Here is a 14,950-nt window from a genome sequence, read left to right on the forward strand (position 1 = left end):
AGACTGAAACAGGCTCCAGGCTCTGAGCTGGCAGTCAGCACAGCGCCCGACGCGGGGCTTGAACCCACGAACCGCGAGATCATGACCTAAGCGAAAGTCGGACGCTTAACCGACTAAGCCACCCAGGCGCCCCAATTCCCGTTTTCTTAACTGGACCCTGATTGATGCAGTGGGGAAGATCCCCGGGCTGCAAGTCTCAAATTCAAGTTGGGGAAGACAGAGAACAAGCCGGTGAAAAGGCAAATGGTAAAAGGTATTCTGATGAGAAAGAAGGCAGGGCGAAGCAGGGAGCCTGGGCTGTTTGGGATTGGGTAGTCAGGGAAGGGCTCTCCAAGGTGACATGTAAACACAGAGAGAAAGGCTAAGTTTCCCATCCGCACAAACAAACCGCAAACAGCCCAGGAAGAACGTTTCAGGGAAAGGTACCAGCCAGTGCAAAGGCCTTATGGAGTGAGGGGGGAGGGTGCTGTAGACCATGAGGTCAAGGCAGGGACTAGAGCGTGTGGTCCTTCTCAGCCATCAGACATTTCTTTCTTTTTTCTTTTCTTTTCTTTTCTTTTTTCTTTTCTTTTCTTTTCTTTTTTTCTCTTCTCTTCTCTTCTCTTCTCTTTCTCTTCTCTTCTCTTCTCTTTCAATTCTGAATGTGTTGGGGGTGCCTGGGAGGCTCAGTTGGTTGAGCAGCCAACTTGAGCTCAGGTCAGGATCCTGAGGTTTGTGAGTTTGAGCCCCATATCAGGCTCTGTGCTGTCAGTGCAGAGCCCGCTTCAGATCCATCGTCTCCCCCTCTCTCTGCTGCTCCCTGGTTGCACATGCCTGCTCTCTCTCTCAAAAGTGAACATTAAAAAGAAGTAAATTCTGAATGTGTTGGAAAGCCTTTGGAGGGTTTCAAAACATGAGAAACGACAAGATCTGACTTACATTTTTAAAAAATGTTTACTTTGGGAGAGAAAGGGAGAGAGTGAGCATGTGAGTGGGGGTAGCAGAGAGAGAGGGAGAGAGAATCCCAAGTGGGCTCCGCACTGTCAGCACAGAGCCTGACAGGGGCCGGTGGGAGGGGTGTGTGTGTGTGTGTGGCGGGGGCTTGATCTCACAAACCACGAGATCATGACCTGAACTGAAGTCGAGAGGTTTCACTTTCTTCCCCTCTCCTCTCCCAGTCTGTCCAACAGGTCCTTTTGACTCTTCCTCAAACTATTTCCAGACTCTGGTCACTTTTCTCCAGTGCCACCAGGAGGCACACCTTCAGGAAACACCATTTCTGTTCTAGCCCAAAGGACACCATCTACATAGACCACCATGTGAGATGCCCTTTGGAGTCACACAGAGGTCCTGCCTCTCTCCACTTGCACTTCTGTCACCTGGGCCCGGCCACCACCCTCTCACTGTATTATTGCAACTGAGCCCTAAGCCTTATGCAAGGGAAGGCCCAGGCCAGGAGGGGCCTCACAGCAAGAGTGAAGGAGGCTGGTCGGTTTACCTTAAACAGGTAGTAGGGGCATTCGGGGTAGAACAGAAGGCCGGGGGGTGTGTGTGTGTGTGTGTGTGTGTGTGTGTGTGTGTGTGTGTGTCTTTCTAAGTAGGGGTGGGTAAGAGAAAAAGATTTCTATATGCTTCTGGCAATAGGCCTGTGCTTTATTGAAATAATCCTTCCTCCTGTGAATAATATAATCTGACATTTAGGTGGATGGGAGGAAAGGGCTGGCCCGGGAGCACTGCTGAGGTGATTTCAGCTGTTAGCATTTTTTCTCCACTGCTTGGACAAGAGAGGAGGGTGGAAGACTGGATGCCAATCAGAGGCCCTTCTGTGCCCAAGAGCTGGAGAGGCATGAACTCTGAGGGGCCCCAAAGCCTCTGACCTCCTTCTAAACCAGCACCGTATTCTGATCGGCTGTCTCTGCCTGCCTCAGTTTATTCTTCTTACTGCCTGGCCACAGCCTTCCACCATGTCAGATCCTTGTTCCTAGAGGGCCAGTCCCCCCACCTGCCGTAGGGTCACCCGGGAAAGTCTGGTTTCTGAAAGGCCTCGACGTCTTGCCTCTTGCCGCCATCAGATTCTTCCTCATTAAACAAATGAATCACAATCCTAATTAATTTGAGCAACAGAATTTATGTAACTAGTCCCAGCAGGATGTCTGCTCTCAGTCGGTAGCAAGATTAATTCCTCTCTCTGGGAAATTCCAGCCGTGCTGGTCAATAAACCTTTAATGATGACTGAAATCTCCCATCTGTCTCTGCTCAGGGCAGGTTAACGCTTGCTCACCAGACTCCCAGTGGCCTTGATGCAGCACCCCAGACACCGAGAGGGCAAGGGCAAGAATCCCCCAGCCTCGATGCGTCCCTAGCCATGGGGAGCGCACAGTAGGTGTTCAGTTAAGGACAAGGACTGCCGGTTCCAGGGATGTTCTGAATCTCTTCAAGCCCGTGGGAGGTGTTCAGTTTCTATTTATGGAATGAATGAAAGAGGCTGTGCATTGCTCAGGTGTTTTACCAAACAGTCTGAAGCTTTTGAACGACAACCAAGCCCGTCTCCGGCTCCTTCCATCATGTACTCCCACAACTCCCCATGACCATATCCAAGTCAGTCTTTTTCACTATTTTGAACTTTCTGGACTCAGAGTCTTGGCTCTTGATGTTCCCTGCCCTTGAACTGTGCCAACCCTTTCTCTCCAAAACAGGCCCCACGCTGGCTGCATGGGAGGGAAGGGTAGTGAAGTGGAAAGTATTCTGGAGTTAGTTCTAATTCTGGCTCTGCCCCTTACTCATTGTACTTCACCTCTCTGTTCTTCACCTCTCCCTCCTATGTAAACCACACGAGGTACTTAGGAAGATTAAATAAGAAAACAGGGAAAATGTATCGCCTGGTACTTGACTCATTTAGTGTCTGGCAGTGGTGATACGGCAGTGCTCCAGACAAGATTACTGCTCCCAAGGAATTTAATTTCTCAGAGACAATAAGCAATAAAGCAAATATATACGTTTAATTAGGTGCTCAGAGAAAATAAAAGAGAAAAAATGTTGTGGAAAGCGACTGAGGGGATCTCTTTGAGGGGGTGCCATTTTTGTGGAGACCCAAATGCCAGGAGGAAATGAATATGAAGGTCTGGGGCCACGGTGTTCTGGAAACGGGGAGAAGCAATTGCAAAGGCTCCTGAGGTACAAGTGACCTGTGTTTGATCAATGGGCTGAGGTTCTGGAGGATTGAAGAACTTGCCCAGTTAGCCGACTGGGAGGTGCTAGGGTTGGGATCTGAACCCGCGTCTTTGGCCTTTAAGCATGGGGCGTTTGCGGCACAGAGAAGGTGTAAGAGAAAGGAAGAGCGAATGGGGAAGAGACGAGGTGACCACCTCTTGTCTTGTCCTCCACCAGATTGAAATCTATCCGTGTCTTCCTGCCAACCTGCGGGATTGTAGGATCCTGGCTCCCATTAGGGACTCTCACCTCCACCGGCCCAAGGTGTCATGCTGGGGACCACCAGCTTTAACGGCTTCCTGAATGATTCAGGGCCAATTTTTTCTTCACTTACGACCAGGCAGGGCCAACTACTTTTGCCTTTTTTTCTTTTTTTCTGATTATAATACATGTTCTTTGTAGAAAATGAGAAACATATAAAAAAGTAAAAATCAGCCATAATTTCAACCTCTTCGGGAAGTTTTGGTATTTATCCTTGTGATCAGTTCTACGTACATGGATGCTTTACAAGATTATGGACATAGTATAGTGCACATACAGTTTCAGAATTCTCTTTTTCCTCTTGTCATGAAAAAAATGTTTTGTTTTTAATGCTTATTTTTGAGGAGGAGACAGCATGAGCAGGGGAGGGGCAGAGAGAGAGAGGGGGATAGAGGATCAGAAGTGGTCTTTGTGCTGACAGCAGAGCTTGAACTCATGAACTGTAAGATCACGACCTGAGAAGGAGTTGGACACTCAACTGACTGAGCCAAATGAAAACTGAAAAAAATGTTTTCAAATGCATTTTTAAGAGCTGCGTAATAGTTGACTACAAGGACCAACTGAAATGTAACTATGTTAGGGTTTTTATTATCACAAGTAAAACAGAGATCCTTCTTACCTGTAAATCTTTGTTATGTGATGTCCTACGAAGCAGGGAAAACGTCCCCCTACCCGAGTGCTGTGTCCTGTGCTCAGCGAAACCGTCTTCTGTTGGTGGGAGCAGGGGCCCCTGCCCATGAGTGTGTAGCACGGTTCATGGTTGCTCTCGACTGAGAAATTGACACAGTCATGCTTTCCCCAACTTTCCTTTCACTTACGGCCTGTCCCTATCATTTTGGTCCCAGGAAGGATATGATGGGGAAAGAGGAGGAGAAGGAAGGGAGATGCAATTTAATGGTATATTTTGAAACAATAAATATTGAAGTGGTATTTAGACACAGGAATTCTATTCAACAACATTTTTATTGAGTAATCAGTTGGCAGTAAGGTGAGGCTGACAGGATCAGGGCCTGGCCTCAGTATGCCAGAGTCTAAGGTGACTATGTTTTGCTTCTGTATGGGCCTGCCACGCGGGCGGGCATGGGAGGCAGGAGTCCAGGGTTCTAGTCCCTGGGGATATTGGGTTAGAGGGTGGGGCATCCATCTGTGGTAGGCCTGGAGGGAACATCTGCAACCAAGGTGGTGTCTGAGACAGCACCCGAGGACCCGGGCGGTGGGGCAACATTCACTCCCACTAGGGCAGGGGGTGGAGGTGGGTCTGTCTCCTAGGGCAGGTGCTAAGGTTAAGTCTCTGTCTTTGGATTACCAGCATCCCCACAACCCCAAACAGGTTCCTGTTTGGCCTCAGAAAACAAAAGGGAAACAAAAGATCAAATCTGAGAGAAAGACACAAAAGAAGAGACAGTAGGGTAACAGAGTAAAAGCAAGAAAAAAGAGACAAGGAAAATGGGACGCCCTCTCTGGGGAAGTAGATGGTGTGACAAGTAGAAAACTTCTGGTAGAAGCTTCAGCAGCAAGAGTTCTTTGGGTCTGGACAAACTTATTATACCTCCGTAGCAAACAATTTCTAACTCACCAGGGCGAATGTCAAGTACTCATACCCCGTGGGCAGAGAAATGGCTTTGCCAACTGTACTCATTAAAGACAATCACCCTAAACTGACTGGGGTGCCCTCTTGCTGAAGAGCAACTTCTCAAACTTTCTGGAAGCCAACTGCTTCTCAGTGGAGCAGACAATGGAGAGCTCATGCCAGGGAACAGCCCTTCTGGAAACATGCCTGAAGACCTCCCGAGTTTCTGGGGGAGGGAGTGAAAGGTGGAAACCGGAGTGGGTTAGTCAGCAGGTGGGAGGAGGGAAGGGCTCGACAATAAGATCTGGGGAGAAGAAGGGGAGAGAGGAGGCTGGCTGCAGGAGGAGTTCCACTTTCCTCACCCACTTTCCCCTCTTGCTGCCAAACGATTATTCTGCCTTCCCCCCGGGGTTCAGGAAATGGGTTTCCACATCCACCGGAAAAGCCCAGCAGTCGCTGTCAGCTTCTGTGGGTGGTTTTGGTTGAGAAAATAAGACAGCAAATGCAGGGAACTCACTCTTATTGTGGGTACAGATGCTTGTTCAATTTGGCGAGAGGGAACTTTTCAAAAGGGCCTCCTATAGGAAACTGCAGGAAAGCAAACAACCCACGCATGGGGTGAGAGGAGATTCTTTAGTCTCCTGATTCACCCCCAAACCTGCTTGAGTAGACACCGGACAAAAATGTGTCCTTTCCTTTGGTCTGCATTCAGAGAACCTTGAAGTAAGCATCAGCCACGGACCCTGATCCCCTTCCCACTTCCTGCGCCAGGGCCGAAAATTATCCCTAGTCTGGAGGGCATCCCTCCTTCATTCTAGTACTCCCTTGGCTCTGGATTGTGGAAGTGCTTCTTCACCTCTGACGCACCGCCTTCCCTCATGTTCAATTAACTGGACTGTGGTTAAGACAGGTTCTCCCTTTCTTGAGGCAATTTGCCTTCCAACACATCAAAAAGAAAAAGGGGTTTGAGAGATCATGGAGAACCAACTAACTCTTTATGAAAAGGCAGCTGAGGCCCAGGACCATGGGGAGACTGACCCTAGGTCACACAGTGAGGGAATGGTAAGAGTAGGGCAGAATCCGGCCAGCACAGCCTCTCTAATACGATCGCTATTTCTAACCCCAGCATTTAGTTGGGGCTAAGCTTTTTTTTCCCTTCTTCTTCCAAGGGTTCTAACCGCATGTAGGTCTTGGCAAACTCGACTGCTCCCTTCCCACTGCCTGCTTGCTCATGTTCCACAGCACCCAGCAGCCAGGGGAGCATGTAAAAGAAGCAAGACGATCTCCATAGGCTCTAACAGCCAGGGAAACCATTCACCTGCCCTCGAATCTGTTTCCTGTGTGGCAGTACTTCTCATTGGCCAAACAGAAGTGATTGACAGATCAGTAATCCAATGAATGATGAGTCTGGGAAGGGCCGGTGGCAGTTACCCACCAGCTCCCTCATCGCGAGACTTTAGGGTAACGGTTGCCGCAATATCGGTTCAGCCATCTTTCTTGCTCAAAACCCAGCGTCGTCTTAGTAGAGAGTGAAAGGCAGTTTTCTCCCTCAAAAGAAGGAACATATTGGGGGGCTCTAAAAGTCCAAAATGAATCTTTCGAAAGAATGTGGTTTTGCCATAGGGAATGAGTCACTTTAGTAAAGGAGGACTTGACTAGTTAGCAAGTTGGGAAAATGAGTGGGCCAGAGGGAGGAAAGGTGTCCGGGAGTGAGGACCCAGGGAGCCCTCAGAAGGCCCGGGTTTAAGGTGTCTTTTGCAGCTTTTGTAGAATGTGAAAAGCTGAGGCTATTCCTGTGGCCTGGATAGGTTCTGGGGCCTGGGTGAAATGATGGGGTCACTGCTGGGGACTCCAAAGGCCCGGGGGATAGGGACCAGGCTGGTAGGCACATGAGGCTGTACTGTTGTTGCACATGGAAATGGTATCTCTGCAAAGGCCTCGAAGTAGGAGTAGGCTTGCATGGTTGAATGGAGGCCTGGACTGTGAAATGACTCCTTAGAGTATGTAGGGATGGTTAGAGCACAGAGGTGGAATGGCCCATCCTGTAAAGGTACAACCACAGAAAATACGGCCTCTGGAAGAGCAGCAGTGGATCACCACATAGCTTTTTAGAAGCGGGAGTCAGAGGTGAAGAGAAAGGGAATTAAAAGAGACTGTAGCAGTGTTGTGGAGTCGAAGGGATTTATAGCTGGCATCCCAGAAAAGCCAAACAAATACTTGTTTGCCATATAGTTGTCACTCAGTAAGTGCTAGCTATTATTATTGCTCCTCTCTGAGGGGTGAGCGAGGGGCTGCTTGAGTCTAGTAGTTCACATGGAATAGGAACTGAGTGAAGTAAATGGGAGCCAGGAAAATAGGTCATTCCAGCTGCTTCTCTGCCTCCCCTGTAATTATGAGACTTGCACAAGCTACCCCTCCATTGGGAGATAAAAAGGCAGGATTGAACTAAAGGATAAGAGTGTTGGTAAATGCTGGAGCTGGGAGCCCAAAGGATGGGATGTAGGAGCGAGGAGAGATTGTCCTTCCCAAATCAATCTTAAATAAGGCCTGATAGAATTGAGGTCTGAGAGAGGGAGATGCAGGTGAGAACGAAAATGGGAAGTGTTGTGGGTAGGCACTGGGTGAGATGACAGCTCACCGCATTACAGCTGTTTTGGTTGCTGGGGGGCAGGGATGGGGGAGCAACCCACCTAGTCATCTCTCCTGGGCAAAGGGAATAGTGGTAAGATTCAAGACCCCATTAGAAATTCCCATCCATCATTATCACAAGTGTCAATTTTCTCAGGGACCCCTGGTCTTTGAGGGCTGAGAGGGGAAGTCTCCCCCAAGAGGTCCTGAGCCAAGTAAACCATTTTCTATTTGACAAGAAAGGTGCCCATCAATGGAGGCTCCTGAATACTCTGGAGAGTACATAGCGTCATTCCTAAAGGTTCTGAACAGAGAAAAAGAAGCTCTCCATTTCTGTTGGCCTTTTCCTTGCCTCACTAGTTTCTGGATTCCCCTTTATCCAGCCACTGAATCAGAAGCATTAGATGGAGGCAAGGAGAGGCGCAGAGTAGGCAGCGCTGAGGTAGCTAAGAGAAGGTGATTTTGGAAAAAGTGAAGAATGCTTCTGAGTCCCCAAATTACCCTTAGTGTGCTGAAGGGTGGGGAACCAGCTGCCCACAACTGAAGTACAAAGACCGCCTGGACAACCTACCCAAGTCAAGGGGCTCTGGTTCATAGTGTCTGGGGAGAAAAAGGGGGTAGGAGGGGGATAAGATTGGCCAGAGAGATCTAGGAGGAGATATGAGGAGCTACAGAGAAGACAAAGATGAGGATGAGAAGGGCTGAGGCAAAATGGAGATCAGTGGCAGTAGGTACTGAGCCCAGGCTGAGCGAGTTAAGAGAGACAGCCCCGAAAAGACCTTCACTAACTTAGCTGCCAAGTCTTCAAAGACTTTTTTAGCTCTATTTCCATTGAATATGGGTCTACTAATTTCAAAAAAAAGTATAGAGTTCTGTCTCTCCCAAGATCCCAGAAAGCATTGCATTTACGAACTTAAACCCATTTTATATAAACGCTTCAGAATCCTACTGATGTTCACAGGCAAGTCCTGATGATCTTACCATGGTGTTCGAATCTGGGCAAATGTGATAGGCAATGAGGTACTTGTAAGAGCCAGATCCAGGAAGTCAAGCTTCTAGAGGCTGCCTTTCATTTTTCGCCTCCATGGATCAAAGGCTAAACAGTGGAATGAGCTGCTTTGGAGCAGTGGTGTTTATCATGCTGGGGTGTGACAAGGTAGTGGTGTCGTCGTGGGAGCACTAATAAGGCAATGCTTTAGCGCCCGTCATGAGAGGGCTGTTGGCCCAGGAGTGGAGTGCAGGTGGATGAGCATAGATTAGCCCTCAATGAAAGCTTGTTTCTGCTGATCTTGGGTCGTTTGCCCATAGTCAGTGACTAGAAGTGCTCCTGATGAACAGAATTCGGACCCAGGCAAGATGCTGGGTCAGAAGCAGCACCTCGGCCAGAGGGACGCAGCTATGAAACGGGGCTCTGAAGCCAAGCCAGCTGCTGCTGGTAAGGGAAGGGGCTCTTCCCTCTCCTCAGAGGGAAGCCAAGTAGGCCAGAGAGTGTCAGGAATGAGTCAGAGATGGAGATGAGGAAATTGACAGAGATGCAAGAGGCAAACCAATGAGCCAAAAATCCTGAGAGGGGTGGGATCCCATCAAGTTGCTGCTGCTTCGGGGCATCTAGGGAGGTCTCTTTTTGTTCCTTTCCCTCAAATGGTGCTAATACACCCCCACAGATGTTTAGAATGGGCCCAGGGTTTTCTGGGGCTCCAGAAAATGACTTTCATCCTCTATAGTAATCACTTTAGCTAAACCCTCTCAGTGTGTGGGAAGTCTGTATGTATCAGAAACTCAGTTTTTGGTTGGGAGGGCAAGCACTCTCCCCGAGCAGTGACCTCATGCACTCCCAGATATGGGAAATGTTCAAGAGGAGGGGGCTGGTTGGCTGGCCATAAGGAGCTAATTATCCCCAATCTTAACCAAGGCCTCCCCTTCCACCACAGGAAGTAGTGGTGGGGTCTGATGGTCATGAGGAGGGTGTGAGGAACTGAAAAGGAAGTCAAGTAGGCAGAGAGGACTTATACTGAAGGAGAGACACAGTCTGTGGGACGTGGGCAGGCAGGCACACAAATCCCCTCCCTTCCCTGTCCTTCCCAGGCCATGTCCTGCTGCTGGCCTGTCTGTGACACTTGATTTCCCATTCTTCTCAGCTTCTTTGCTGGTCACCCATCATACGTCTTACAGTACTCTTACAGTAAAATCAGGAGTAGGGAGGGAGGGTGGGGAGGAAAGGACAGAGACAGGGCTGGGAAGAGACTGCACCACGATGATAATCACACACAGAGGAGGAAAAACAGATAACCCTGAAATAGTAACAGATCTTCTGCATCTCCACTAATGCTTTCCATCACACTGATTATGCTTGTTCTCAAGAGATATTCACTTCTTGGATCAAGAATTCAGAGGCCTGTGCTCTGACCATAATACTTATTACTGAGCTACGTTTGCAAGGGGGCAGGAGGCCTCTATATGCTGAATAATGGTTCCTTGGCTTAACAAGAAGTTGAAGTGATTCAGAGACTGTGGCCTGTACTAGTTTCCTAACAATGAAGAGCATTTCTGGGAGACAAATCACACCAACCACCCCCTTTCCCTTCCACGTGGGCGAATATGGAGAAAGATAGGATGGGGGGCATAAAAGGTGGAGTGAGGGGCAGGAAGGAATTGCGAGAACTTACCCCCTAAATCTGCTGGAATAATCTGGTTGGGAGAGGAGAGGAGAATAAGAGAAAGGGTGGGTGGGAGCAGATAGAAGAGGTGATTAAAATCAAATGGGAATGCGGACAGGATAAGGGCAAAGAGCTGTCTCGAGTCACTCTGCTGAATCATCCCATATACACATGCCAATGGGGTTTCTATATTTTTCATCTGCTTATTTATGCACATAGGTCAAGGCATATACTATGGCTCCTATGCCTTCTCAGAAACATGAAACATTGGAATCGTACTGTTGTTTACAGTCATGGCTACAGTCTTCATAGGCTACGTTCTACCATGAGGCCAAATATCCTGAGGAGCTCCTGTCATCACCAGCCTCCTATCAGCAATCCCTTATATCGGAACTAATTTAGTAGAACTGATCTGAGGGGGATTCTCAGTAGACAAAGCCACCTTGACACAGTCTTTGCCTTTCACTTTATTCTCCCATTATTTCATTCCTAGCGGTAGTCCACTTTCTATTCCTACGCAGAACAGGATCCAACAACCCCTCAGGAATAATATCCAATTCAGATAAAATCCCATTTCACCCATACTACACAATCAAAGACATCCTAAGTCTTTTATTCCTAATCCTAATCCTACTTGTCCTATTTTCACTCAACCTGCTAGAGACCTAGACAACTACACCCCTGCCACCCCCGTAAACACTCCACCACGTATTAAGCCTGAATGATATTTCCTATTTGCATACGCAATCCTCTGATCCATCCTAGTAAACTAGGAAGAGCCTTTAGCCCTAATCCTCTGTATCCTAATTCTAACAATCATTTCCTTCACACTTCAAAACAATGAGGAATGATATTCCGACCACTTAGCCAATGCCTATTCTGATTCTTAGTGGCAGACCTGCTAACCGTAACATGAATTCGAGGATAGCCAGTAGAATACCTTTTCGTTACCATTGGTCAATTAGCCTCCATCCTATACTTTTCAACTCTCCTAATTTTCCTACCTATTTCCGGCATTATCAAAAATCGTCTTTTAAAATGAAGAGCCTTTGTAGTATATAAAGTACCTTGGTCTTGTAGACCAAAAAAGGAGATTATCTGCCCTTCCTGTGAAATCTGCAGAGGGGCCACAGATAAAGAGACGGGTGCTGGATGCTTTCAGCATCCAGGAGTGATGTTTTGGGTGAATCGTTTTCCTATTTGAGGATGAGAGGAATACCATAATGTGTTGCAAGTCTCAAAGGAAATGAAAACTTCCCGTCCTTGGGAGGCATTTACTTACTATCGTCCTTCTCTGTCCAGCTCTTCTTTCCTTCCCCAAAGCCAGTCTGCTGAGAAGTGCAGGGCAGGCAGGCGAGAGGCAGCAGGACTTCTCCGATGCCAAGTTGGCTGCAGTGTTATTGCTGCCACGGGAGTGAGTAGAGCTCTTTCACCATAGCAGACTTTGAAAAGACTGGAATTTTTCAGCAGGAACTTTTGCAGGGAAAACAAAAAGTAAAACAAACAAAAAATCACCCCAAAGAAGAAAACATGAAAGATGGAAGCCAAGAGGTTTTTCTGGCTGGTTTGCAACCCACTGTGATCCTTACACCTTTGCTATTAGCCATTTGGCTCTATTGGATTCCAAACCTGTGCTCAGCTTGGTCTCGTGGGAGATGAATTCTTCTCAGACCCTGAGGCTTGTCTTCTCCAAGGTAGTGTCTCTTTTGCCCTTCTTGGGTGGAACTAGCCTTCCCTGGTCTGCCCAGAAAGCTCATCTTTATAGTTTTTTACTTCCTGTCTCCTTCATCCTCTCTATGGTCCCTCTGGTTTTTGGGATCTTGGGCTCTAGCCTAGACTTCTTTTTGCCAACAAGTTGGGGGTGCAAAGCCCTATTATCCTTCAATTCTAACCTGTAGAGTGGCTGTTTTGGCAGAGGGGAGGGGAGTTGGGCTGTCCGTGTGGTGGGCAGAGCACAGACATCAGGTCAAAGCAAATGCTCCCGTTTCCATCTTCGTTCTCTTTCTGAAGATTGCTAAGATCCCTTGCCCCCAACACACATTCCCATTCCCCAAATGCTTGTAGAATCCAGTTTTCACAGTTTTCCAAGATTAACACTGAAAATACAAGTACTGTCGAAGGAATTTGTCTCAAAGGAAAAGAAGTGTCATTTCTTCCCAGGAAAGATGGGCTTGGAGTCTAATAATACAAATTAAATCTCAAAGGAAATACGAACGTGCTCCATGTTTAATCTAAAAGTACACATTATTTATGTTAATAATATCGATAAATAAAAGAATTCGTGCAAGTGTGAACATGGCAGGCAAGCGGATGGGAAGAGAAAAGTGGGGCAGGACGGGCTGCCTTCAGCAAGCTCTGGAGTCTAGTGGTCTGTTCTGGAGTCATCTTGAACTTTGGTAGGCTTATGGGCATGTGGCCAGGGCCTCAGTATGCCCTTCCAGGGCAATGGGCAAGGGCTCTGGGACTCCAGAGTAGCTAACGTACTCTGTGACTGAGGTGACTGAAGAAAGTCAATCTGCCCGAGGGAGGCTTCAGTGAAAGGCCGAGAACTGGGTCTCAGTGGGTCTGAGCACTTCACAATGTGCTTCGGAGGAAACTTCCTGGAGGGGGAGAGGAGAAAGCTGGAGAATGGCATACCTCTTGAAGGAGATTGAGTGCATTCCTGGCTGGTGGTAGGAGTCCCAGGGGGAACCTGGGAACCCCCTGGAAGGCCAAGGATCCCACTGTTAACAGCCCTGTGGGGCAGAAACTTCTAGGCCAACACAGTTTCTTGTTAAGTCACTGAATTTTGATAGAATGAGAGTCATGACGGGAGTTTGGGGTAATTTACTGAAGAAATAGATCACGTTCCTAGATACAAGTTACCTTTTTAGGGAAGTTGAGCAAGCAGGAGGGACTAACATCTTTGTTCTTCTGCATGCTTGAGGAAGTGGACACTTTCTGCTTCTCATCTCCTCAATTTGATTTCTCTAGTCCTCAGAGAGTTTCCAACTCTTCCCTCCCATCCCTTGGCTCCTCCCTGATTATTGGGTCAGGTGAGGTCAAGTAGCCAGTAAGGGAGATGGTGAGGAAAGAGACAAGTTCACTGACAGACACCAGAAGAAAACTTCCAGTCCAGAGCTGTTGAATGGAACCACTGAGAATGGTTAGTTGACCCTTAGGAAGGCAGCGGGAAGGGCAGGGTCATGGTGGCCCTCAGCAGGCTGGAGTCTAAGGTGCCTATGTTTGGCTGCTGTAATGGACCTGGTAGGCCTCTAGAGTTTGTTAAGAGAGTGTTGGAAAGGACCCACCAGGGAGGGCCTTCTGGTGGGGGACTTTGAGTGCTGTGATTGGTCTCCCTGTGGATAGACCAGGGGAAACAGCCGGCTAAGGTAGAGCAGTGCAATGGTAGGAAGTATTAAGGACCATCTCGATCATCTCTTTGCTGTGCATCCCGTGGGCCCAAACACCTGAGGCTAAGGGACTGAGGCTAAGGGACTCTTTTGAATTTCCGCTCTCATCCACACTTCCTCGGCCACCCTAGGTCTCCTGAGGGGGGAGAGATGCCAGTTGAGGGGGTGAGTGGGAAGAAAACAGTGAGATCAGAGGAGAGAGAAAGAAGCATGGAATGAAGTTAATTTAGATAAAGAGAGACAGACAGTCTAGGAAAGAGTGCCCACCAAGTTTTTGTGTTCCATCAAAAATAGTTTAGCTAATTGGCAGAGCACAGGGAGAGCGTTCCCAGATCATTCTGAGCCTCAGGAATAACTGTTTATTTACACTGTCCATCTCAGATAAATCTTTCCAGCTCAGAGGCATTCACTTTCACAGAAGCAGGCCCAAAACCTGGTCAGGATTCATTACTCCTGGTTTCCAGTTTGCTGGGGGATTGGGGGGTGGGGGACAGACCGGAGAGGAGGAAGGGGTGATGGAGAGTGTGGGGAGGGGGAACTCCCTCCTGCTAGCCGCTGCCTCCTTTGTTTCTCTTCCTGGGGTCTAACATAACAAAGATAGCCCCTGCACCTTTGTGGGGAGTCTGAAAAGAAGGTTGTGAAGGGCAGAAGGCTTGAGTATGGGAAGAGCTGGGTCAGGAGTCAAGTGCAAGTGTGGAGAGGAAGAAAGGGAACAGTTGCACACCTCTGAGTCAGCCCTAGTCTGACTGTCCATGTGGGGGAGGACATCGGGGACCAGAGTGAGTGAGGGGGAGGGGGGCAAGGAATGGGAGGTGAGCAGAGAAGGGAGAGACTTAGGCTCCTTCCATGCCACTTAGAACCCATTCTTATATGAGTTTTCTTCACTATGCCTTGACCCTGGTGGGAACATCCCACTGCAGTGTCTGGAGAACATGGTGGACATAATCACAAGGGAGTTGCCCAGGAACAGTGCTCAGGTATAGTGTGACACCCCGCCCCCCCATCCTAGTTCTGTTTTCCTTTCTTTAGCCCTTTCTTCAGATGAGTGGTGTTAGAAGAATGGTGGGTTTGGCCAAACAAATGCAGATGGTAGCAAAAGACAGAGGTGGCTTTTGTGGGATGAGGAGAGCTTTGGGGGTATGAATCTTCCAATTCGACTTGAGTTTGTAGCTAATAACTACAATTGGTGAACAGTTAATAAATATGCTGGAGGACGGCTGGGGGAAGAATGGTAAATGCTCCCCTTTGGCAGG

The sequence above is a fragment of the Crocuta crocuta genome, unplaced genomic scaffold, assembly GCF_008692635.1.
Source record: "Crocuta crocuta isolate KB4526 unplaced genomic scaffold, BGI_CrCroc_1.0 scaffold330, whole genome shotgun sequence".
NCBI lineage: Eukaryota > Metazoa > Chordata > Mammalia > Carnivora > Hyaenidae > Crocuta > Crocuta crocuta.